The sequence below is a fragment of the Hemicordylus capensis genome, chromosome 6 (assembly GCF_027244095.1).
Source record: "Hemicordylus capensis ecotype Gifberg chromosome 6, rHemCap1.1.pri, whole genome shotgun sequence".
NCBI classification, from domain to species: Eukaryota; Metazoa; Chordata; class Lepidosauria; order Squamata; family Cordylidae; genus Hemicordylus; species Hemicordylus capensis.
The window spans coordinates 139,324,687-139,350,393 of NC_069662.1; the positions used below are offsets into that span (position 1 = coordinate 139,324,687).

At 44.6% G+C, this 25,707-nt stretch overlaps 1 long non-coding RNA gene across 1 annotated transcript; it reads right to left on the reverse strand.

Annotated features, from left to right (window-relative positions):
• Nucleotides 1-4,899: 4,899 nt before the first annotated feature.
• LOC128329914 (uncharacterized) lies at nt 4,900-24,070 on the reverse strand. Its single transcript, XR_008309852.1, has 5 exons — nt 23,954-24,070; nt 19,887-20,060; nt 18,200-18,340; nt 6,641-6,703; nt 4,900-5,300 (listed from the first exon to the last, which is right to left on the reverse strand). It is a non-coding gene; the product is annotated as an uncharacterized LOC128329914 (long non-coding RNA).
• Between the last annotated feature and the right edge of the window lie 1,637 nt (nt 24,071-25,707).

The following is a 25,707-nucleotide window of genomic DNA, read 5'->3' on the forward strand; positions in this document are numbered from 1 at the left end:
TGCCCCTATAATCTGTATGTGCGAGCGGGGGCTGGTGTTGAAAATGAAACGATAGAGCATATTTGCGCTCTCTCCTTTGCTTTCTGCCTCATGGTTTTTGTTTTTTCTTGTTTGCACTCTTTAATGTCTCCCCATTCTTGTGTGTGTAATTATTTAAACGGGAGATCCATGGCAGGTTTATGCTAATATTGCAGAACAAAGTGCGTGGGGGGGAAGGAGACAAGGAAGGGCGGGGGAGGGCAGCTTGGGAGGTGAATAGAAGGAGAAGCAGCAGCCGTGGAGGGGTGGGGGAGGAGGACAGAGGACGCTCACTTGTCTCTCATGTGTCACTCGGGCAAACAATCGCTAATTCCTGCAAACACAAAGGCCTCTCTCCCTAGGCCCTGCTCAGCCCGGTCAAATACTCACAGGCAATGCAGCCATTGTTTCTGCTGAGCAAGGAACAAGAGCAGCAAAGCGACGACGAAGCTCCTCCGTCTGATGCAGGCAGCTAATCAATTGTGCAGGAAGCTGCTACTACAGCAAGTGGCCTTTCAGGGAGAGTCACGCCCCACTGATGTCAGACGCGGGGGGCATGTCTGGGGCTGCGCTCGCGGTTCCTGATTGGTGGGCGGCCCAGGTTCTTTGAACCCTTTTGCCCAATGGTGGATCCACCCCTGCACATAATCTGTCCTAAATCATATCTGTTTCGAAAACAATGGTTCTAGCTTTCATTTTGGGGATTATTGCCATCTCACTGCTCAGGCTTTTTCAGCAGACCACAAAGAGGACACTTGGTCCTTGCTCTCTCTGGCATGGATTCAGTCAAAGTGATTCAGAGGAACACTGCAAATCCATTGACTTATGAAGATTATTATCAAGCCATTGTCTTAAATATGATGGCTGACATTCTCTGCAGCCCTCAGGTGATGGAGAAAGGGCTGTGGGCCTGCAAGAAGCCTTCAGTGCCCCTGAGCTGAAGGGTTCTTGTGCAGCGTACCTGGTGTAGAGGGGTGGGGGAGCAATTTTCACACCTCTCCCCTGCCTACAAAAGTCTTTTCTACTTATATCAATTAAGAACAAATTAATTGTGTGGCCTTCAGGAACAGACTTATATAAGTGGAAAGGACTTTTGGAGGGAGGGGAGAGATGCAAAAATTGCTCCCATCCCCCGACCCCCACCCCCACGCCTGGTCCACTGTGCAAGAAGCCTTGAGTGCAGAGAAGCTGAAAGCTCCTTGCAGACTCACAGTCCTCCTTCCATCACTGGAGACATGCAAAAATTCAGCTAGTGCATTAAGCATTGTTGATCACCACTTTTTGCCATATAGAAATAAAGTGTCTAGATATGAAACAAATTGGGAAAATAGCGCAAACTTTGAAGGGCACAAAAACACAACATTTGAGCATGCACAATGCAGTTAGTGTGACATCATTGTCATTCAAAAACATTTCAATTCAAAAAGCAAAATCTCTTGTGGAAGTGCCTTCTACAAATCCTCCTGGGAACTCTATAAGTTCATAATGAACTTGGGAAGAACATTATAAGAAAGCTGTGGGTTTCTCTTTAGAACAAACAAAATCAGAAAGCCAGCTGCAAAAGTCCAATGATTGTCATTCAAAAAATTCATTGTCATTTTAAAAATTCAATTCAAAAAGCAATATCTCTTGTGAAAGTGCCTTCCCAAAATCACTTATCCTCCTGGGAACTCTATAAGTTCATAATGAACTTTGGAAGAACATCATAAGAAAGCTGTGGGTTTCTCTGTAGAACAAACAACAACAGAAACCTAGCTGCAAAAGTCCAATAATGTTAAATGACAGCAAACCCAATAACCTGAAGATTATAAAACACTCACAATGTAATTTCAAACCACTTGTACAAATTTTAAAGCATCAGCAATACATAGGAGATGTAAGTTTGTTCTAGCCTCCATCTTCTGACATTGTTGATAACAACGTGACATGCATTTATATTCACTACCGCAATCTCATTCAGAGATCACAAATCAAGAGTTGTTCCCATCAGTAGTCCCTAGTCTCTTTGCAGGACAGGGAAGAACAAAATATGGCATTGCTGCAGAACAAGAACCTTAGATTCCACATGGGATTCAGTGGGAAATTGTTTAAAACTGGGAATAATGTGTCATAAAATCATAGATGCATAGGTTCCAACTACCTCCGTTCATCAGAGACAGTTCCTATTTTCTAGAATGGTGCTCTTCATTGTGAAGCCACTGGGACCAGTGGCGGTCCCCATACCCTAAGTGTGACTCCCTAATTGCTTATTGGGCCTGTATGAAGCTTCAGCCAAAGCTGAATACTCTGCACAGTCCCCTGGAGCCATGCCAGAGATTACCATTTCCCACCAGGCAGTGCTAAGCTTTACCCAGCACCAGTGGGGGCTCCCATTAAGAGGAATAGAGCCATCTTGAGACCCTGCACCACAGAGTGCTGCAAAGTAGAGCCCTTCCCAGCACTTTCCCCATAGAGCTATGATTCAGTCTCCCTTGAAGGGCCCTCCCAGCCCTGAGAAAAGGGCAGTATTGTGCAGAGTTCAGCAGAGTGGAAAATGGCTCTCACATTGAAGGGTTGTAGCTTTTGCCAAAGTGTCTCCTGCTTGGAAAACTGTCACTGCTCTAGAATCTGTCCTGGTAAATCACTGTCCCTGTGTTTGGCTCTTGGCAATTTCTTGTTCAGGTTGGGGGGGGAGGGTAGGCAAGTTTCTAGAGTTGACATTCTTCCGGATTCAGCTTCCTCCTCCGAGTTTCTAGAAATTAAGCCTCCAGGTGGGTAGGTGGAAGCATCATGTCTCTAGTAAACCTGCAGGTCAATGGATGCACAACACAAAGGAACTATGCACTGGACAACATCTAGTGGGTGGAATCCAGTCTTCAGCCATGTGTAATAGTGAGTGAGGGGCTTAGGCAGTAATCCTTGATATGATACTTGGGTCTCACAAATGGTTTTCACCTGCAAAATATTGGAGGGTAAGGGCTTGGCTCATCTACTGTGGTAATCTAGAATAATGTACTATGCATACACTTGATTATCTGCTTTCCATTTGTGACATGCTTGTAGTCAGAGTCATACATCGCAAGTAGACACTAGCACTTGGCAGCTGAGGGAGGGCAGGTTGGCATTCACCCACCCAATCAAACCAAAACAAAACCCCAAAAATGGTAAACAGAGGGAACCTGACAGGCTGGGCACCACACCCTAGCCTACAAAAACCAAAAATTAATCCACCAGGCACAGGCACCACACAGACAGCAGTAGCAAAGGTGGCAGTAAGGCTGCAAAATGAAAATAAAAACCACCACAACACACCCCAGTTATTGAGAAAGAACAAATAAGGAAGGAATAAAATTCCAAGCAGCACCCAGTTAAAGCCTGGGGTCTGCCTGTATAATTTAAATAAAATGTGGGGGGATCACACCACCCCAGTAATTAAAGGGGGCTGGCTACAAAAAATGAGAGGCAAAACACACTAAGGAAATGAATACCAAACAGCACCCAGTTATGCCACTAGGCTGCTGTTACTCTAAAATAATTGGGAGGGGGGATTGCAGTGCGTGCACACACAAAATCCCAGTTATTAAAGTCACTGGGGATGGTGCTGGCTAGCAAGAATAATTTTAAAAAATTCCAAGTAGCACCCAGTTAAATCCACTGGTTCTGCTGGTAGAAATAAAACAAAAAACCAGATAGGAAAAAATAATATTAAAGCAGTTGGCACTGCAAATTAAAAGGATTTTTTTTTTTAAGAGAGAGAGAGAGAGAGAAAGTCAAATAAGTTGCTGTCTCTCTCTTCACTCACAGTGTGGGATCTAGGCAGGCAGGCCCAGACCACCACCACTCTGTTCTCAGTGCTGCTGCAGTCTCTCTCTGTCTCTGATCCAAGTTCTCTCCTCTCCTGGGACACAAAAGCAATAGCTCTCTCTGCCTCCAACAGCTCCTTATATACATTTTGAAACTCCCTGCTTTGGCCTCCCCTCTCCCTGCTCCCTCCCCCCAGCCAACGGAGGCACAGTTACCCATGCTAACCAAGAAGCAAGGAGATATCAAGCCATCTGGAAGCCAATGACAGGAGACCAATCAGCTACTGAAAAACACGGAGACAAAATGGCACCCACAATGAGAATGGTGCAAATCAATTTGGTACGAAATAGTGGGTGATTTGATTCACAATGAATCAGCCTCTTTATTTAAGGGGTGATTCGATTTGCAAACAAATCAGCTAATCACCCCTGATTCATGGCGAATCGATTCACTAGCAAATCGAATTGCATACAGCTAAGTCCTATGAATTGGTATATCGGTGAGATGACTCATAAGATTAGGCCATTAGAGAGAAAAGTATTGGTCATTCTACTTAAATGCATATGGAAAATTATGCAGAGATTTTAAAGATGACAAAAATGTTTCCTTCTTGAACTAAATGAAGATGGAACTAATCACCAAACAATTGTCTCATCTGTCAAGAGATATCTAAGTTCAATAGTTTATGTCTGCATCTGTGACACTGGAACAGCAACAGAACATGCTGCTTCAGCAGTTGGGGGTAGTTGAAACAATATTACTTCTTTAAAAATGTTGATCTTATGGGGATTGAATTTCATTTTATTACCCAAGCCGTCTTCCTTGCTGCATGAAACAAATAACTCTTGAGTCGGCAGCGTTAAAACTGTTCTTTATAAATTACCAGCATGCCCCATGGTAGCATGAAAATTGTACTTAAATGTTTAATCCAATATGAGTATTTTATGTCTTATTATTTGTTAACTGAGAGATGGATAAACTCTAAATCAGAGTTTTGGGTGGTAAATTGCAGCTAAAGCATATGATGTGATAAGATATTCATTGACTTTGCTCTCAGCTCTCTAAGATAAATCAGTGATGAACTAAATTGTATTTTTTCAGCTGTTTAATATTCAATGAATAGTAAATGTGAACAATTAAAACACTGGATAGAAAAGCAACATTCTGGCATCAGTGTTCTTAATGACTGACTTTCTATGAGGAATCGGGGTTCTGTTTGTTTGTCTTCAGCTGTCCAGTCAAGAAAGGTTTGTTTTCAATGTGTGTTTATCATTGGTTCAAGACAAACTAAAATCATAAATTGGCTCCTTTACTATAAGAAGCTGTTCTTGTATAATTGTTAAAGCAAGGTATCCCTTTCTTTTCTTCCCACAGTCTCTTTCTTAACAGTGTAATTAAGGGCTGAGAAATATTTTCCCGAAATGTATTTGAAGTGTAATTGAGATTGACATTTGTGCTGCCTCAATGATGCAGCTGCACCCTGGCAAAAGGACAGGATTCTGTAACAATACAAAACCAAAACAACAAAAAATAGCATTCATTAGGAAGAAGTATATATCAAATAGCTCAGACTACAAAGACTACCTGTCTATTTTGCATACGACGCTAAAATGAAACTAGCTCTTCTTCCCGATTCCTGATTTGCCTTTCAAATATTCAAAGCTTTCGCCATTTCAGACTCCATTTTGCTGCAAAAAGGAGGACAAAATAGCAGCTTATTCCAGCCTTTCTTTAATTTTATCCTGATAGATTTTCAATGCAGATTCATATTTCTGCAAGTGAAAACAAATTACACTGTACATGCCTCATCTTTTCAGCTTGTCTCAGCATCCATCATCATGAAAGCAACACATTCTCTTAATATCATTTTAATAAAACCTGCTGAATATCAATGTCATCCATTTGTGGACTGTAGTGGATCAGGTCCAATTATTCCAACAGTACTTCCCCCCATATTCTTGAATAGCCTCTTTAAACTATTCATACAAAAGAAAGCATCATTATCTTAAAGGTGTGTTGCTATCAAATGAACTAGAGTCCTGCCACCCAAGCCAGAACCCCATATGTGCACAAAGCATCATGTAAACCTATGACAACAATGGGAAGCAGATTCATTTGCACAAACAAAAACATGGATTTGTTCCCATTCCTGAAATTAATGGGGCAGTGAAGAGGGAAGCACTGAATGGGTGGGTTGACATGAACTTCTGGAAGTCAGGGCATGAGATCCTGTGAAATGTCGGGACATGAGATCGTGTGCTCTCAGTGGGTTGGAACCCGCCCAAGTCCACTTCCCGTGCTGGATTCCTGACATTCGCCTGACATTCACCCAACATTCTTCACCCAACTCCAAATGAACATTTGAATTTGGGAAGAGAATGTTGGGAGAATGTCAGTAATGTAGAATGGGAAGGACTTGGGCAGACTTGGGCAGATTCAGACAACACACATGCTCACATCTCAACACATTAACGACATGTTGCCAGCTTACTGACTTGCTGCAGGTATGTGAACTGTCCCTATGTGTGTCAAAGGTGATGCAACTTTTAGACCCCTGGATCTGTGTTTATGTGTGGTTGTGAGCTAGTCAAAATGTTAGCTTCTTGTTTTATAGAAGTCTAAGCAAATCTACTGTGGGGTTTTTTACCCTTCTCTAAGCAATCCAGGGTAGAAAAGGAATGAGAACGCATATGAGAACACTCTCTGATGTTTTTCCTTGGGAGAGACAATAGTGGTGTCGTGGTTAGAGGGTTGGACTAGGACAAGTTCAGGTCCCTGTTCAGGCATTACACTCACTGGGAGATTCTGAGACAGTCACTTATCTCTCAGTCTAACTTACCTCACCGGCTTGTTGTGAGTCTGCTGGCCATGTCACCCAGGGAAGTAGGATGGAGTAGCAGGCCTGTGAAGCAAATGGGCATGAGGTACAATGGTTGTTGTCTCATTCAGTGCTTTGGGACCTCTGAAAATACAAGCCCAGCAATCCTATTCTAACCAGATGCAAAATTTGACTTTTAGAATAGAACAGCTATCCCTCATTTGTGTTGCAGAGAAATTACTTGAAATAATTGAACAAGAAGCCAACTTTAAAAGAAACAAGAGTTTGATATTTATTACTAACTAAACATAGGCTAAGAAAACAATAAACAGACTAACAGAGGCTCTACAAATGAGCACTGTGTAGAGCCTGGGAGGGTTTGGCAGAGAGGGCAGGATATCCCGCTCTCCCTGCAGACGATCACCCAAGGAGCCCTGGGCAGCCAGATTGGCCACCCACATGATTACCGGCTCCATGATGGATTTGGTAGGGGCTGCAGGGATCGGGGGCCGCCTGGCCCCAGAAGTCCCAGGATGCCCCGCGTGAGTGTGTGGGGCATCCTGGGGAGACCCCCAAGACCAGGAGGCTTGTTTTAGCCTTCCAGAAGGAGTCTCCTTGCAAGTTGCTGTGGCGCGGAGCCATGCCGTAGTGACTCACAATCACCAAAATGGGGTTAGCGGAGCACTCCCTTTGCTAACCTCATTTAAGGGGAGGACTACTTTGGCAGGCTAGCTGAAAGAGAACCACCGGGCTCGCCCAGTTGTTCTCACTCATGATGGGTGGAAACTGGCCTGGGCTATTTTAGCCCAGTTTCTCCCCATCGTGAGAATAGCCTCACAGTCTCTTATGCAGAGAGAGGAAGAATCTCTCCGTTTGAATTCAAGGCAGCAAGTGAAGAGCAGACAAACAAGCACTGTGACTCCACCTCCAAGACAGTATGTAGATTCATCAATCAATCAATCATCTTTATTATTCATCTTGGAACCAAGACCAGCATAAAGTATATAGATACATTCGAATTTTTTTTTTAAAGCATACCCCATACAAATAAATGAGCCATTAAGGTCATTCACACAATCAAAAACTGTGTTCTACCTGGGTAGAACAAAAACCTGGGTAGCTTTCCCTCCTACCTTGCTTCCACACAATCACTTCTACCCAGGTTTTCTTCTAACCTTGCTTCCACACAACCGAAAATTGGGAGTACAGTGCTACCCAAACCCAGGTAGAACAGATTGTATGAATGATCTCTATATCTATGGGAAAATTCCAACAATTTGCACCAGAAAAACTGAGTGACATTAGTAAGAAAATATACTGTCTCAAGAATCAAAGGGGTCATCTTTTCCCCCCTTATATACCTCTCCGATGTTCTGATCCACGTCCCTCATTTATCTGAGGCTGGGATAGTGGCCGCAAAGATCAAGGCTTTTCCAGTTGTGGAATAAAATACTTTGATGAATCCTTTATAAGTATCTGCTTCTGCTTTTATATGCTTTGTTTTTATTTGGCTGTTATATGCTGGCTGTTTTATTGCAATGTAGTTGTATTTTTATATAATTTACTTTTACCTTGAACCCTCTTCAGAGCCCAAGTGGGGTGAAATGTGAATATTGCAATTCATCAATGAAAACAGTGAGGAAAAATCCTTCCTAGGAACTAAACTAAAAATCCAACATTTTGTACACTCTCCATTTTGAAGAATAAGTGCGCCATCAGCTATAGTAGAAGGAATGCATTGCATCAATCTCTTATTCAAAAAGAGGTTGCTGTCCCCGAAAAAGAGGTTAAAGAAGAGTCCCCTTCAAATCACCACATTTATTTAAGTGAAGTAGTCAATAGGATCAAAATTATCACACACAGAGAGAGCATGTTATGTCAGGAAAATAAACTATTGTTTTTTAAAAAAAAAAAAATCAGCAATGAGATCTGAGCACAAATATATTCCTCTTCTCACCTAGGGAGACATGTCAAATTGTAGTGGATTAAATGTAAATGAAAACAACTCCTGGCCAGCACAGCACACGTGATTTACAGACACATCTCCTGTAGCTTGAATAGCCTATCTGCGTAAAATGAGTGCTAAGACTGCTAACATTCAAACTAAATCAAAAAGTCCCCCCCACGCTTCTCACCTCCCACTGTACACACACACACACACACACACACAGCTTTTCAACAAAAGTTCTCAAAGTAGTTTACGTAGGAATTTAATTAATCAATCAATCAATCAATCAATCAATCAATCAATCAAGATGCTGCCCTGCCCCCCCCCCCAAAAAAGCTCACCATCTAAAAAGAAACATAAAGTAGACAGTTTGAAGCCTACTCTGAGAAGAGCAGAAGCAGATTCAGGAGGTAAGCAAGCTTTTCTAAACAAAACAAGGAAGAGCCTTTTCCCTTCAAATGAACTAACAGGAGGAGGGGAGAGTTTGAGGGGCTGGTTTCTCTTTAAGGGAGAATGGTGTGTGTGTGTGTGTGTGTGTGTGTGTGTGTGTGTGTGTGTGTTTCTTGACAGGGCTAGCATTTGCCAGGGCTAGTATTGGGGGCTCTGTGGCATTTAGTTGTTGTTTCTCCCGGCCAGGAGGGGGACAGAGGGAGGAGTCAGCTAGGGCCCATGACCCACGTGTTGACCGCATGGGGACTTGCCTGCCTGGTTAGGCAGTGCTGGAGAGGAGACAGCTGTCATGGTGCATGTCGGCACCAACGATGTAGGGAAATGTAGTTGGGAGGTCCTGGAAGCCAAATTTAGGCTAATAGGTAGCGTATTGAAGTCCAGGACCCCCAAGGTAGCATTTTCAGAAATGCTACCTGATCCACACGCAGGTACAGTGAGACAGGCAGAGCTGAGAAGTCTCAATGCGTGGATGAGACGTTGGTGCTGGGAGGAGGGGTTTAGATTTGTTAGGCACTGGGATACATTTTGGGGCAAGCAAGGCCTGTACAAAGGGGACAGGCTGCACTTGAACCAAGATGGAACTAGACTGCTGGCACTTAAAACCAAAAAGGTCACAGAGCAGCTTTTAAAATGAAGCCTGGGGAATAGCTGACAGGAGCTGGACAGTATCCAGTTCGGCAAATGCCATCCCTTAAGGTGTGAGGGTGTAAAGGATTCAGATAAAACAGAAGGGGATAGAGTACAACCACATAAATTGCAGGCAGAAGGCTGGGCTAGCTGGTCAAAGAGATCAAAGAGCCAAAAGAAAGATAGCATACACCAGGTAAGAGATTCAGCGAACAGGTACTTATGCCAATGCCAGAAGCCTCCAAGCCAAGATGGGCGAGCAGGAGTGCATGGTTGCTAATGCAGAAATAGATATAGTGGACATAACAGAAACATGGTGGAACAGTGAGAACCTGTGGGACACTGTTATCCTTGGTTTTAAACACTACAGAAAGGACAGGGAGGAGTGCCTTGGAGGTGGAGTAGCACTGTATGTTGAAGAAGAGATAAAATCTGACAAGCTAGGAAACCTAGGAGGACCGGAATCCTCCACAGAAACCCTGTGGGTGACAATAAAGGCCTGAAAGGAAATGTGCTACTGGGGACGTGCTATCACCCTCCAGATAAAAACGCTGACAGCGACTGGGAGTTGCAGAAGGAAATCAGTGAGACATGAAGGAGAGGCAAGGCAGTAATAACGGGCTACTTCAATTACCCACACATCGACTGGGTAAATTCACAGTCAGGTAATGACAAAGAGGTCAGATTTCTAGATATGCTGAATGTCTATGCCCTAGAAAAGTTGCTCATGGAACCAACCAGAGAGAAGGCAACATTGGACTTAATCCTGAGTGGCACCCAGGACCTTGTGCGTGGTGTCATGGACCCTTCAGGGAACAGTGACCATAGTGCAATCAAATTCAGCATAAATGCTGCGAGAGACTCTAGCAGTGTGCCCGAACCGGTCCGGTGGCCATTCCAAAGAATGGCCGAACTGCCGGACCGGTCCGGCCCTGCCCTGCCTGGTTCGGGTCCGGGTGGGGGGTATGCCTTTAAGGGCGGGAGGGCTTGCTTAGCCCTCCCGCCTCCTTGCCCCCGCCAGCGCCCGTATTTTCTAGTATAGGGGCGCTGGAAACCAGCCGCCCCACCGCCGCGGCGGCGGCGAAAGAACTCCCAATGCCAGCCCTTCCTCCCTCCCAGCTAGCTGCCCGCCCGCCCGCCCGCTCACCCGCTCACCCGATAGGAAACGAGAGGAGCTCCGGCACAGAGCTCCTCTCGTTTGGAAGGCCTCCGGCATAATGGTGTTTTGCGTGCGCGCGCGCCGCAAAACACACCATTCGCCAGAGGCCCGGTCTACCCGCCAGGAAAGGGCTGGGTAGACCGGGCCTCCGATCGCTGGGTAGACCGGGCCTCCGATCGCTAGAAAATATACTAGAAAATACGGGCGCTGGTGGGGGCAAGGAGGCGGGAGGGCTAAGCAAACCCTCCCCGCCCTAAAAACAAGGCCCCCCTTCGGTGCCGGTCCGGACTTCTCCGGACCGTGCACATCACTAAGAGACACACCAAGGATGTCTAACACAGACACTTTGAAGCTATTCCCACGATCCCACATAAATCGGCTAAGGGAGCCCAGCCCGGTTTCCGTGGACCGTGAGAACCGCCAGGCTTGCGGGCGAGCTTGGTGGTTCCATGGCAGCTAGCCCGCCTAGTTTCCCTCCCCTTAAACCAAGTTAATAGAGCGAGCATTAACCTGGTTTTTTTGGTCGTGAAACACCATGGCCTGTCTCCGCACCGCAGTGGCTCACCAGGAGACCCCCAGCTGGGAAGCTCCCTGCCTCAGGGGTCTCCCCAGGATGCCCTGTGCAGTCACATGAGGCATCCTGGGACTTCCAGGGTCTGGGCAGCCCCCAATCCTCACCACCCCTATCAGCTCCGTGACCGAGACAGTAGTTGTGTGGGTAGCCAATCCAGCTGCCCAGGGACAGCTCTCTGCTTGTATGCAGGGAGAAGTCTGTTCTCCCTGGAGAGCTCACTAAGGCTCTACACACCGATCATGTGTAGAGCCTCTTTGAATTTCAGAAGAGGAATCTTCTCCAAAATGAGGAGTTTGGTGAAAAGAAAACTGAAAGGGAAAATCAGGGGAGTTACTTCACTCCAGAATGCATGAAGTTTACTCAAAACCACAATACTAGGAGCCCAGTTAGACTGTATACCAAAAAGGAGAAAAGGTACCACCAAGGCCAGGAGGATGCCAGCGTGGCTAACAGGTAAAGTCAAGGAAGCAATAAAGGGGAAGAAGACATCCTTCAGAATTTGGAAGGCCTGCCTGAATGAAAAGAACAGAAAGGAACACAAACTCTGGCAAAAGAATTGAAAGGTGACAGAAAGGTTTGAAAAGACAGTTTGAGGAACATTTAGCTAAAAGCATCTTGGAGAATAACAAAAAAATTACAGAAATACATCAGAAACAGGAAACCTGCCAGGGAGGCAGTTGGACCATTAAAGAAATTGTGAAAGTGATTATTAAGGAGGCTATGGAGGTTGCAGAGAAGCTAAATGAGTTCTTTGCATCTGACTTCATGGCAGAGGATACTGAGCATATACCAGTTCCTGAACCAGGCTTTTCAGAGACAGAGAAAAAGAACTGAGTCAGATAGAAGTGACAAGAGATTATGTTCTAAACTGTCTGAAAAAATTAAAGAGTAGCATATCACCAAGGCCAGACAGCATCCATCCAAGAGCCCTTGAAGAACTCAAATGTGAAATTACTGACCTCCTTGCAAGAATATATAACTTATCCCTGCAATCAGGCACTTCACCGAAGGACTGGAAAGTAGCAAATGTAACACCAATTTTCTAAAAGAGATTCAGGGGCAGTCCTGGAAATTACAGGCTGGTTAGCTCAATGCCTCTTCCAGGCAAATTGATTGAAAGTGTTCTCAAGGATAAAATTGTTAAGCACATAAAAGAACAGGCCCTGCTGAGGGAGAACCAGCATGGCTTCTGCAAAGGTAAGTCTTGCCTTGTGAACCTTTTGGAGTTCTTTGAGCATGTCAACAGGCATGTGGATCAAGGTGATCCAGCTGACAAAGTATACCTGGACTTCCAAAAAGCTTTCAACAATGTTCCTCATCAAAGACTTGAAAAAAGTCATGGGATAAGGGGACAAGTACATGTGTCGATTGCTAACTGGTTGAAGGACAGAAACAGGGGGTAGGCATAAATGCAGAGTTTTCACAATGGAGGGAAGTAAGAAGTGGCATCCCCCAGGGATCTGTACTGGGACTGGTGCTTTTTAATTTATTCATAAATGATCTAGAAGTAGGGTTAAGAAGTGAGGTGGGCAGATTTGCTGATGACACCAAACTATTTAGGATAGTGAAATCCAAAATAGATTGTGAGGAGCTCCAAAAAGATCTCTCCAAACTGGGTGAGTGGGCGACAAAATGGCAAATGCGGTTCAGTGTTGACAAGTGTAAAGTGATGCACTTGGGGACGAAAAACCCCAACTTCACATATATGCTGATAGGATCTGAGCTGTCGGTGACAGACCAAGAGAGGGATCTTGGGGTTGTGTTGGGAAGCTTGTTGAAAATCTCGACTCAATGAGGTGGTTCCTACGATCAGTGGGAACCATGAGACGGGGTTAAATGGGGAGAGCGGGCTTAGTTCGCTCTCCCCTCAGGCAAGTGCCCGCAGAACTCTGGGCGGCTGGATTTGCCGCCCAGAGGACTGCCAGCTCTGTCACGGAGTCGGAGGAGGCTGTGGGGATCTGAGGCTGCACAGCCCCTGGAAGTTCCAGCATGCCCTGCGCAAGTGCGCAGGGCATGCTGGAGAGACTCCCGAGCTGGGAGGCTGGTTTTTAGCCTCCCAGTAGGGGGGTTCAACTCGTGAGTTGCTGCGGCATGAAACTGCGCCGTGGCAGCACACGATCCGAAAGCCAGGGTTAGCAGAGTGCTCACTCTAACCTGGGCTTAGGGGTTAGGGTAACCTTAGTGAGTTACCAGCTTTGGTGAGACCAGGCTCAGCTGTAAGCCCGATGGTTCTCACACATGGGTGAATTCGGGCTAGGCTCCCTTAGCCAGGTTTCGCCCGATCGTGAGAATCGCCTCAATGTGCGGCAGCTGTGATAAAGGCCAATTCCATGCGAGGGATCATTAGGAAGGGGATTGAAAATAAAACTGCTAATATTATAATGACCTTATACAAAACTATGGTGCGGTCACACTACTGTGTACAATTCTGGTCATTGTAGACATTGCAAGCATAATTGGCAAGAAAGAAGTGAGCAGGCAAAGTAAGTTTGGAAGGCTGAAGAGAGTAGACCAGGAACCAGGGCTTCAAGTGGGCAAGTAGTGTCGAATTTAGGCACAAGCTAAGTAAGCTATAGCTTAGAGCCTCACATTATGAGGGGCCTCAGTACCCAAAATGACTAAATCTCAAGTTTCACTGAGATTGGTTGCTGGTTAAATAACCAATAACTGGTTAAATGAGAAAGGGAGGGAAATATCATCGAGACTTTGAGGTAGTGCTGTTTTAAGACATAATGAGGTGAGTCTCAAGATCCGTGAGACTTGGCGGAAGGGGGTTTGCGGGGAGAGCTGGCTTAGCCTGCTCTCCCCGCAGATGATCAAGCCGGCTACCCACACGATGGCCAGCTGCACCACCGAGCCGCTGGGGGCTGTGGGGATTGGGGGCTGCATGGCCCCTGGAAGTTTCAGGATGACCCGTGCGAGCGCGTGGGGCATTCTGGAGAGACCTCCGAGCCCAGGAGGCTGCTTACAGCCTCCCGGTCAGGGGTCTACTCATGTGTTGCCACGCACCGCGGCACCGCGCACCGCGGCAACACACTAGCAAAAAGAGGAGGTTAACGGTGTACTCGCTCTGTTAACTTCATCTTAGGGGAGGGCTATTTAGGGTGGTTAGCTGCCAGGAGCTGCGTGGCTCCCGTTGCAGCACACGATTGCCCAAAAGTGGGCTAGCTCCCTTAGCCCGCTTTTGGGTAATCATGATAATTTCCTCAAAGTTACATTAGGAGGGAAACATCCTGGTATGCAGGAGACGGGACAAAGGCCAGGATACAGAAGAGTGTTCAGTCCATTGGTTAAAACAACAGAGAGGCCTGAACAGTTTGGTGACTGAAACTGTAAATGAAGAGTGTATAAAGGTAAAGTATACCGTTGAGTTGCTATCAACTCCTGGCAACCACAGAGCCCTGTGGTTATTTTTGATAGAATACAGGAGGGGTTTACCATTGCCATCTCCCTCACAGTATGAGACAATGCCTTTCAGCATCTTCCTATAGCACTGCTGCCCAATATAGATGTTTCCAATAGTCTGGAAAACATATCAGCGGGGAGTAGGGGTGTGCACGGAACCGGCTGGTCCAGTTTGGTTCAAGTCCGGTCCACCTTCAAACCCTCTCCTGGTTCAGTTTGGCCCGGAGGGGTTCATGAACAATTTTTTAAAAATCAAAAATAAAAAAATATTATGTTTCAACTTACCCCCTTTGGGGGAGTTGTTGGAGGTGGTGGTGGGTCTGTGGAGGTTCCCCCCCCCCGGCCTTCCTTATTGCTGCCACTGGCCATTCTTTGACCCATTCGGGCCTCCCCCCTCCGGCACCGTGGCCATTTTGGAGGCTGCTGCGCCTGTGCCATTGGCCTCTGCATGGCCTGGGTCATGTAGAGGCCAATTGCGCAGGCGTTGCAGCCTCCAAAATAGCCATCACGCCAGAGGGGAAGGCCTGAATGGGCTGAAGAGCCAGCTGAACAGCTGGTGGTGGCAATAAGGGAGGCTGGAGAGGTTAAGTAAATTTTTAAATTATTTTTATTTTTTAAGTCCACGAACCCACCAAACAGTTGGGTGGTGTTCAGTCCGTGGTCAGACCAAACAGGGGGTGGTTTGGTTCAACTGCAAAAGGTTGAACCGAACAGGTTCGACGTCCAACATGCTCGACATTAAACCTGTTTCCACATCCCTAGCGGGGATTGAAACCGATAACCTCTGGCTTGCTAGTCAAGTCACTTCCCCGCCGCGCCATTAGGTGGTATAAAACTACACAATTACCATACATAAACTGTGGTAAGGACAATGCTGACATTCTGTGTATCAGGGACATAGCAAGGTTGAAGTGAGCCACAGTGAAGAAGTGGAGATGGGATTTCTTGGCCCCCTGCCTCCTTCTTCTCTGCACTTCCCCCTGTTGTTTTTGCTGCAAAAGAACACAGACTTGGGAGCAGAAAGTATTCTTGGCATGCCCTTTCTTAAGCGAATAATATCATAAACTCTTCACACTCTGATCATCAGCCAACAGCTTGCCACTGAGTCAGAGAACAGGGGTGTAGCTATAACTGAGCGAAAGGTTTCAAAGAACACTGGTCCCGAGCTCCTAAGGGGCCCCCAGCTCCATCCATCCCTACTTTCTTCATTATCTCCCTCACTCTGAAGGGCTCCCAGAGAGAGGGGTGATCATGGGTCCCCTCTCTCCTGGCTATACTCCTGTCAGAGAAGTGTGAGGGGAGAGTGAAGAGAGTGGGCTATTTCTCAGCAAATGGGGGAAGGGGTACCTCATGGGCCCAGGGATATATGTCTCCCCCACTGCTTTTTCAATTTAGGAGTGCTGAACTGTGTAATTGTTCCAGTGTTATTGTATATCTGTGAAATTTTGTGTTTTAGCATCTGTGAAATTTTTAAAGTAAGAAAGCATATGGTTTGTTTGTTTGTTTGTTTTTGTTTTTCAAATTTGTATACCACCCCAAACTTCCATCTCTGGGCAGTTTACAACATAAAACAGATTAAAAATAATGTTTTAAAAATATTTTTAATTAAAGATATTTCTGACGCATATAGGTTTATTGCAAGATAGTTGTTTTTTCTTAGAATTAGTTTTTCATTGCATCTTTGCCAAGTATAAATGAAAAAAATATAAACATTAATAATTTCAATTTTTATCTTTTTTTGTTGGGATATGTTTTTTAATGCTACGGGGCCTCAAGCTTCACATAGCTTAGGGCTCAGCATGTCTTAATCTGTCCCTGTGGGTAAGTCTAGAGCAGGGCTGCACATCTTCAGCCTTTCAGCTGCTTTTGGACTACAACTCCCATAATCTTCAGCCATTGTAGCTCAGAGACGTACATTTGGGGTGGTATACAGCTATGATTGATTGATTGATTGATTAGTCAGGGATGATGGGACTTGTAGTCCAACATCTGCAGAAGAGTTGAAGTTGTGTAACTCTGTTCTACTACTTGAAAGGGGAGCTCTGCTCAATTGTGTTTTCTACTGTGACTGTAACGTGGTGAGCTGATGACCCTAAGGAGGTAATAAAAGTCAAAAGGTGGTTGTGGAGCTGAAGTCACAACTTGGTTTGAACTCCTAAACATCCCTAGAAGATAAAAGGCTTATACAGATTATAGAATATTTTGTTGTATTTGTATACTCAGGTCCGCAGGTGGTTTACCACAAATATAACATAAAAATTAGAATGAATACCAATAAGATGACTATTTATATACTGCTTTTCAACAAAAGTTTCCAAAGCGGTTTACATAGATAGATATAAATAAATAAATAAATAAATAAATAAATAAATAAATAAATAAATAAATAAAATGGCTCCCAGTCCCCAAAGGGCTCAAGATCTAAAAAAGAAAAGCAACAGCTACAGGTACAAGAGGAATGCTGTGTTGGGGATGGATAGGACCATGATAAATAAAGAGAATCACCACTTTTAAAAGGTGCCTCTTTGCTCAGTTGGCAGGGTTCAGCAACAATTAAAGCACTAAAACAGTTTAAAAATAAATTCGCAATTTACAAATCTAGTTAATGGATGAATAAGTGTTTTTAAATTTTTTTTTTTAATCTATCAGAGATGGGGAGGCTCTTATTTCCGCCGAGAGCACATTCCAAAGCCTCAGGGCAGCAACAGAGATGGCCGATCTCTGAGTAGCCATCAGATGAGCTCAATAGGTGGCAGGGCTTATAACAAAGGAGGCAACCTCTTAAATAACCTGGGCATAAGCTTTTTAGGGATTTAGCCAGTGAAGCATCTTAAATCACATCTTTTACATATTGAATATCAAATTATTTTCTTATGCTGTCAATGGTTATGCAGGACGATGAGGCCTGCTTTGTTGGAAAGAATTCTGGTGTTAAAGAAACAACACAGACAACTTGAAAGATGCAACCAATGCAAAATATCATTTATTTCAAAGGAGTCCATCATTTCTAGATGAGATGACATCCTTTGGAATGTATTTTTTCCTCAGCCCTGTTCTAATTTCTTGCTTCATAAAACTTTTGTAGGCTCCCCCTCTGAGCAAAAGTATTACCACAAACAAAAAAACCAGCAAGAAATGCCAAAGTATACTGTTACTTGAGGAAAGAAATATAGCTATGAAAAGCAAGGGAAGACTCTTACAAAATTATGTTGTAACAGTGACAAAATTACTTTGCCTCCTTAAAAATGGCTGGAGTAACTCCTTGAAAGGGATTTATCAGAGTTTTATTTATTACTCTATACAGGTAATTTATTTGGTCACCAAATGACATCCTTAGAAAACAACTTCAAGATTAAAAGATTGTGTCACATTTATTTTGAACATTCCTTCTGGAATTCTCTTGTTGTCGTTTCTTACCTTTGAAATACAGAGAGCAATCTGCTGTTCTGTATTCCTGTCTTATCAGTTGATGGAAGGCAAGCCTCTCAGTCAAATCATGGCTCCATTTTTCAGCTTCCTCCAGCAGAAGTTTTTCACCTGTTTGGTGTTCTTTCTCCACTGAGTGAATTCACATTTTATGTTTTTTTAAAGACATATGAGAGAACATCAAACAAGAACAGAAGATGGCTAGGCTTCCAAGATAACTTTCCCAGGACAGTAAGCTGCTGCATTTTATTTGGATTACTAGTGACCTTTATGGGGAAAGCCTATAAACAAGGTGAAATTTTCATTGCCAAAATAGGCTTCATTTTTGCCCAACTCTTCTGTTTATGTCTCTGCAAATACAATGTGAAAGCATAAATCTGTTTATGAATATACCATATTTTGAAGTGCCTTCTCTTATTTTTCACTGTGGTAGTATAAAATTCATTTTCTTTCAAAATATTATCATCTGTACAGATAAGCAGCATTGGAGTCAAAAGCAATTTGCCGATGCCCTTTCAGCTGTGAGGCAAAGTAAAAATACATCAAAATGTGTGGTGTCTTTCTTTGCGGATTGATAGGCCAGATATTTGAACTCCTTAAGCAAAAATTGAAAGATGTTAGCTTTACACCAGGGACTCAGTGTATTTCCTACACAACTACAAAACACATTTTTCATCTTGTAGTAGTGCAAAGAGAAACAATATAGACCTGCAAGCAATGATAATTTGGGACACTAATCAAGAACCCATTTGATCTTTGATATGTATAACTTAGATAAGTGATAGTAAGGCAACATCAAGCCCTCCCCCAACTTGGCAAATATGCTAGTATCTATGATCCTGAAATTTGGAAATGGTGATCCAAAAGAGAATAGATCCAGAAAGGGCTGCTAGTTGCTCTAAGCTAGGGGGCATCCTCAGAACTGCTGCTGAATGTAGTGAATCACTGAAAAGTCTTTGTCTTCAGAAGTTTCTGTGAAATACTACTAATCTATGAAATGTTTAGTTCAGCGCTCTTGTGCAATTGTACAAATGCAGCATTACACCATTCCAACATAGCACAATATGTCAGTCAGTGATTCTCAACAGGGATTTTTTTCCTCCCCCTCCAAATAAATAAACAAACAAATATATATATATATATATATATATATATATATATATATATATATATATATAATAAAACCTCAAAATACCATACAAATAAAACCTCAAAGACCAAGAAATATAAAGAACAATATCATAACATGATAAACATGCTGAAAACCAGTGTGATGTAGTGAGCTGATCTTGAGGAAACAAGCATGAATTGCCCCTTTTGCTAAGCAGGGTCTACCCTGGTTTGCATTTGAATGGGAGACTACATGTGAACACTGTAAGATATTCTCCTTAGGGGATGGATCTGCTCTGGGAAGAGCACTTACATGCTTGCATGCAGAAGGTTCCAAGTTCCCTCTCTGGCATCTCCAAAATGGGGCTGAAAGAGATTCCTGCCTATAACCTTGGCTATGCCACTGCTAGTCTGTGTAGACAATACTGAGCTAGATCGATCAATAGTCTGACTTGGTATAAGGCAGCTTCCTATGATTAGAGTGCTGGACTAGGACCGAGGAGACTTGAGTTCAAATCCCCATTCTTCTATGAAACAGTGTGACTCTGAGCCTCTCAGCCTAACTTACCTCACAGGGCTGTTATAAGGAAACAACACTCTAAGCTCCTTGGAGGAAAAAGCAGTATATACAAGAAAAATAAATCTTCCAAGTGTAACAATCAGCATTGGCAATATCAGTGATGTAAGTTCAGAGTGATCGAATGAAGAACAGTGTTTGTTGGATCCTTCTATAGAATGAAAGCTGAAAAACAGAACAGTAAAAACCTGCTTCAAACAGACTGTTAAGGGTTTTGCTATACCACACACTCAATTTTGTAGTATAACTTTTCATAGATTTCATAGATTCCAGTGGAATCAGGATCAAGAATTTGACAGTGTAGTATTTCACATTAATCCCTCACAACATTACAGCCCCTTTCCATATCCTTCTTGGCATATTGATAAAAAGCACCATCCCCATTTAGTTCATTAAATGAGCTTATTATTTTCCAAAAAACCATTTCCTCCAAACTGTAATACCTCATCATTGGTGTTATTATCTGCTTCAGGAGCACAGTATGTTTTCTATTAGCCCTGATTACTCAATGTGGCTTGAAGGAAAATGTCTCCATGTTTTTAATTTGATTGAATTGCTCTTTATCTTGGAGAAGACAGCTGAAGATGAAATATATTGTCTCTTCTGAGCAATGACGGGCCCTTTTATCTTCAGATATGCATCATCTCATTGCTGTTTCTTCATCTTGAGGTGGAAGGTGCTATTAAAAATGTTTTATATGTGTTTTAAAATGTTGAAAACTTGTGAACTGACCATAAGGAGGTTGAAAGTCATTCATAGAAAGTAGGGATGTGCATAAAAACAGTTTTGCCAGTCAGATTTGGCCCGGTCGAGCTGGACCCGGTTCGAGTTTGAACTGAGCTGGTTTGACAGGCTCAGAACTATACTCGTAAAGGGGAATCTGGTGAGGATTCCCCTTTACTAGTACATGGGTGGGGGGGGCTCTCCTAAGTATAGAGGGAGCAGGAGGGAGTAAATCTGTACTCACAAATAGAAGTTGCAGCTGCAGTAGCCACCATGGGGGGGGCAGCGGTGGCCCCCCCACCCCCACCGGTCTCCTCCTGAGTAGCCTGGGCTGGCAGCAGCCCTGTTCAGGTCTCTGCACACATGCCAGGACCATTTTAGTGACCTCCGCACATGCACAGAGGCCATTTGAGTGACCATGCAGTTTGTGTGGTCACACAAATGGCCTCTGCACATGCACGGAGGTCACTAAAATGACCCCTACATGTGTGCAGAGGCCCTAACTGGGCCACTGCCAGGCCAGCCTACTTAGGGGGAGGCCGCCGGGGGTGGGGGGATCCACCACCACCAAAGCTGTGGCTTGTACTTGTGAGTACAGATTTGCTCCCCACTCACCCCCTCTATACCTAGGACAGCCCCCCTGCACCTGTATGGGGAATCCTTGCCAGATTCCCCTTTACCCGTAAAGCTCCAAACCAGTTCAGTTCAAACTGGTCCTGGTTCAGTTCAAACTTGGACCAGCCGAGGGCAGTCCAGCCCCGACACACACCCCTAACAGAAAGCGGTATTTTAATTGGTGGTCACAAATAAAGAAAAGAACCACCCAATAAAGACTTTTGCACAAGATCTTTATTAACTGAACATGTGTGGCCAGTTTGTACACCAAAAAGCACAGGAGGCCCTCTTTTTTGCAGAGGTTCCATTCTGGCCTATATCCGCAAAGAGGAAAACCACACACATACAAAACCTTGAGCCTGTGGCGACTGGGAGTTTAGGTTCCTCAGCACACTTAAGTGTGCTCAAAAATCATTTTAAAAGACAGGCAGGGCAGAAATAAGAGTAGTAAATCAATTACTCAGCTCTCCAGCAATGCCCGCCCCCCAACAGCCAAATCCTGATTTTCACATATTTTTGTTTGTTTGTTTGTGGAAAAGTCACAAAATGGCCACTGGAAATGACACCGGAAGTCATTGTGAACTTAGTCACAAATAGCTGAAAATAGCCCTAGTTTTAGTGGGTTCACTTTTATGACCAGGTGCCATAGACATAGCTGTGTCTCTGTTGCTTGATGACGAAAAATGCTTGCGGGAGGGAGAGCAGGGCAGTGTTGTTTGCCCTAGGGCCTAGTCTGCTGCATCTGTGTATTGCTTGCTTTGGAAACCTGGTTCTTTGCAAAGCTCTGCTGTTGTTGTTGATGTGTGCTGTTATGTTCTTTGAGGCAGATTTGAGACAGAAAGAGGGCTTTGGAGGCAGAAGAGTAGGTTGGGTGGTAGTGCCTTCCACCACCGAGATCCCAAAGGAGTTGGGCAAAGGGCTGATTTTTATTTATTTATTTTTTAGGAATTTTCACATCTTTAAGGTTTTTCCTCATAGGAAATAATGGGGGTTTCAGCAGCCCCATTACTGCACTTGGGGTGCACTGGGGGTGGCCCAAAGTGAGTGGTGTTATAGTGCACATAGGGTGCCAACCACCCCCATACCCACAAGCCCGTGTGGTACCGGGTTTTGTTGTTTCTGAGTGTAAAGTCTCTATGGGTTTGTCACTGAAAATCTCATTCACTACCAGAAGTAAGTAAGGAAGGGTGCAAACAACAACAACATTCTGCCAGTGAAACAGCGAGGTAGGTTTGCCTCCCCACAAACAACTACACAAACAGAAGAGTGATGATCACTGATGATGACAACAATAGCACACAATTTTTGGCGCATCTTTTGACATTTCTGCAACAGATTGTAGCCTGTGGCACCACACAAGCTGTTTGATGCAAGCAATCTAGTTGGAATAAAAATGATGATGATGCTAGAAGTCACAATATGACCCAATCTTCATTGTAAAGAATAAGTCCAGAGAGAGAGAGAGAGAGAGAGAGTGTTTAGAGGGCTGGGGCAAAAGCCTGGAAAATTGGGGGGGGGGGGTGCTGGCCAGGTGGCCAGTGGCCACAGGGGCTGGGGCTGCTGGTGGCTGGTGGCACAGACAGGCAGTGATTCTCAGTCTCAAGGGGGTGAAAAAAGATTTCTTCTCAGGATTCAAAAAAAAAAAAAAAAGCAATGCAGCAGAGTTAAATTTTTTTAATCCATTCCCAGGCTAGTAGCCACACTAGCAACTAGCCAGCAGGGGCAGGCAGGCAGGCTGGGCTCAGGCTGGCAAGGCAGAAGGCAATAGGCATGGGGGGGGGATATGGCATGGCATGGCATGGTAGCAACTGCAAGGGAAGCAAAGTTCTTCTCTCTCTCCCCCCCCCCACCCCCATGTGTATGAGGCAGGTAGAACCAGGGGCGTAGCAAGGTTGGAGTGGGCCCAGAGACAAGATTTTAAAATGGGGCCCCCCCCACTCAAAGTCCAGGGCCTCCGCACACCCCAGGCCCCCAAGGATTTAAGTCTGATATTCCAAAATAAGTATGCTGCCTGGAAATACATTTCACTGAATACACACACGCACACGTCACAATATATAGTGATATACATTGAGTACTATACATTTGTTTTACTTTTAATGCCTAGAACACACTAGAAAGATGAATGATTAAAATGGGCCCCTCGCTGCAGATTAGCCAAGGCGACTTTCAACCATGCAGGGTGAGCCTATGTTTGTTTTCTCAGAATTCTGAACAAATTCAGTCAAGTTTGATTCCAGGAGGTTTTTCACAGGAGGCTTTTAAAGCCCTTTAACACACATCTCCTCTGGAATAGAGGTGCTGCATTCACATGTTGGCCAGATTTACCCTGAAGTCCCTGCAAGTTATTGGGGAGCAGTTCACACACAAGAAAAATAAAATAAAATAAAAGCAGAAGACATGCTTCACAGTTCTCACTCAGACCTTCTGGGTTGCAAAACAACTTGAACATAAGTGCATTTATAAATGAATGAATAAAATAAATATAATACTGTTTCTTCCAGAAGTTTTTGTAATTTTCTGCCATGAAACAAGCCACTTATAGGACTTTTTAGATAGTTTTTTTTAAGCCAGCAAATTTTCCAAGCTGTTTAAAAATAAATATTCAGAGACTTCTCAGTCCCTCCCCCCCCCCATATCAAAGCCCTATGGCAAGCAGATCCCTATATATCTGGGTGGGGTGGGCGGGGAAGGTAACCACAAAAAGGAGTTCAAACTACCTGGCAGCATGGGGTCTTCTGCTGCAGAGACCACTGGTGGCCACTCTGGCTGCCTCCTCCTTCCTGGCTGGCTTGGGCCCTACTGGAGTTCAGGCTTCACAGAGGCCTACACCAGACCTCCTTGGAAGCCCCGCCCACCCGCCGATCAGCTGAGAGGCGGGAGAAAAGGAGCTCTTTGCAGCTTGTCTGCTGCCTCAATTGCCGGCCAGGAGAACAAGCTGGAGAGACGGCGAACAGGGCAAGTGGCTGAGGAGCCTTGGGGCTGGGCAGGGGGCAATGGGGAGTCACGTGAGGTGCCTCTGGGGGGCCCCTCCAGGCAGTGGGGCCCCCAGACAACTGTCTCCCCTTGCCCGATCGTTGTTACGCGCCTGGGTAGAACGGTGCCGTTGCCTCTTTAAATCTGAATGACAGTATGGATGAATGAGAATGCCCTCCTTGAAGCCCCTCCCTCCCACCCTTGCCCCTTCTTCGACCCTTCCCCTGGCCAATGTGGGGTCAGTCAGGAGTGGCAAGAGCCAAAGGAGCTAATCAGGAGCAAGGAGACAATTGTTGGCAGATCTGCCCATGCTTTCATTCACTGCTCTGAAGGTGTGAAATTCCAATAGACATCAAACACAAAATGGAGACTACAGTGAGATTGCGACAAAATGTAGGTCCAAAACAACAACACTTTTGTAGCCAAAACAGGGATGATTTGTTTTGTATACAAAACTTTCGGACTTGGCCATTGGGTGTTTTGTTTTGGCTACAAAACACCCAAAACAGCCCATCTTGCACATCCCTAGTCGCTATGACCCACCTGTGAATAACAGAAACCATGATAGGAGAACCCGCTAAAAACAAAGGTCTTCCGTAAACATTAACACCCTATTCCATGACATGATGGACTTGGACATCCCTCTGGATGTCTAGATAATTTTAACTCCTAGTTCCTCTTGTGGTCAAAGCAGCTAATCCTAGATCAGCATGAGCTGCTTCACACATGTCACAACTGCAGTCCGCAATGGCAGGTTTATTACTGACACTTTGCTTCATATGTGAGTTTGCTCTGAAGCTGTGGAAGCCATTTTTCATCAGAGCTTTGTACAGCAGCCCAGTCTGTAGTGCCAGATGTTCATATCATTTATTAGTGCTCCCCTCTTATTGATGCCAAAGGCTTTTAATTCCCATTTACATTCCTGTTTATATCAGAGTTTAGGCAAAAGCTGCCTCATAGAGTTGGCTTTCTCATAATAAGGCCTCCATTGTGCCTCCTGAGCAAAGCAACAAGCCAGTTGTTTTCTGTATGAGTAGCCAGGATATTAGTTTGCCCCGGGCAAGGACATCTGTATCGGTGGTCTTATCTTGCTAGAAAATGCCACTGATACTTTAAACAGCAATGATGGAAGCTCTTGAACTGCTTCTCTTGACAACTAGGAATGGTCCATCTCATTGCTATCCAAGCAGTCTATCAGCATCTTTGAGGCTGTTCTCATGACATGAGCTCTTGTTGTCTGGAGCAGGGATTCTCAACGTTGGGTCCCCAGATGTTGTTGGACTTCAACTCCCATAATCCCCAACCAAAGACCACTGGGGCTGGGAATTATGAGAGTTGAAGTCCAATAACATCTGGAGACCCAACATTGAGAATCCCTGGTCTGGAGCACTGGGAGCAGTGGGGTCCCCCAGCTGCCTCAGAAGATGGTAGCCTGGCTTTTTAACCTGGCATTTTACCTGTGGTTTGTTTTACCACAGTAATACCTCAGTAAGGTGCA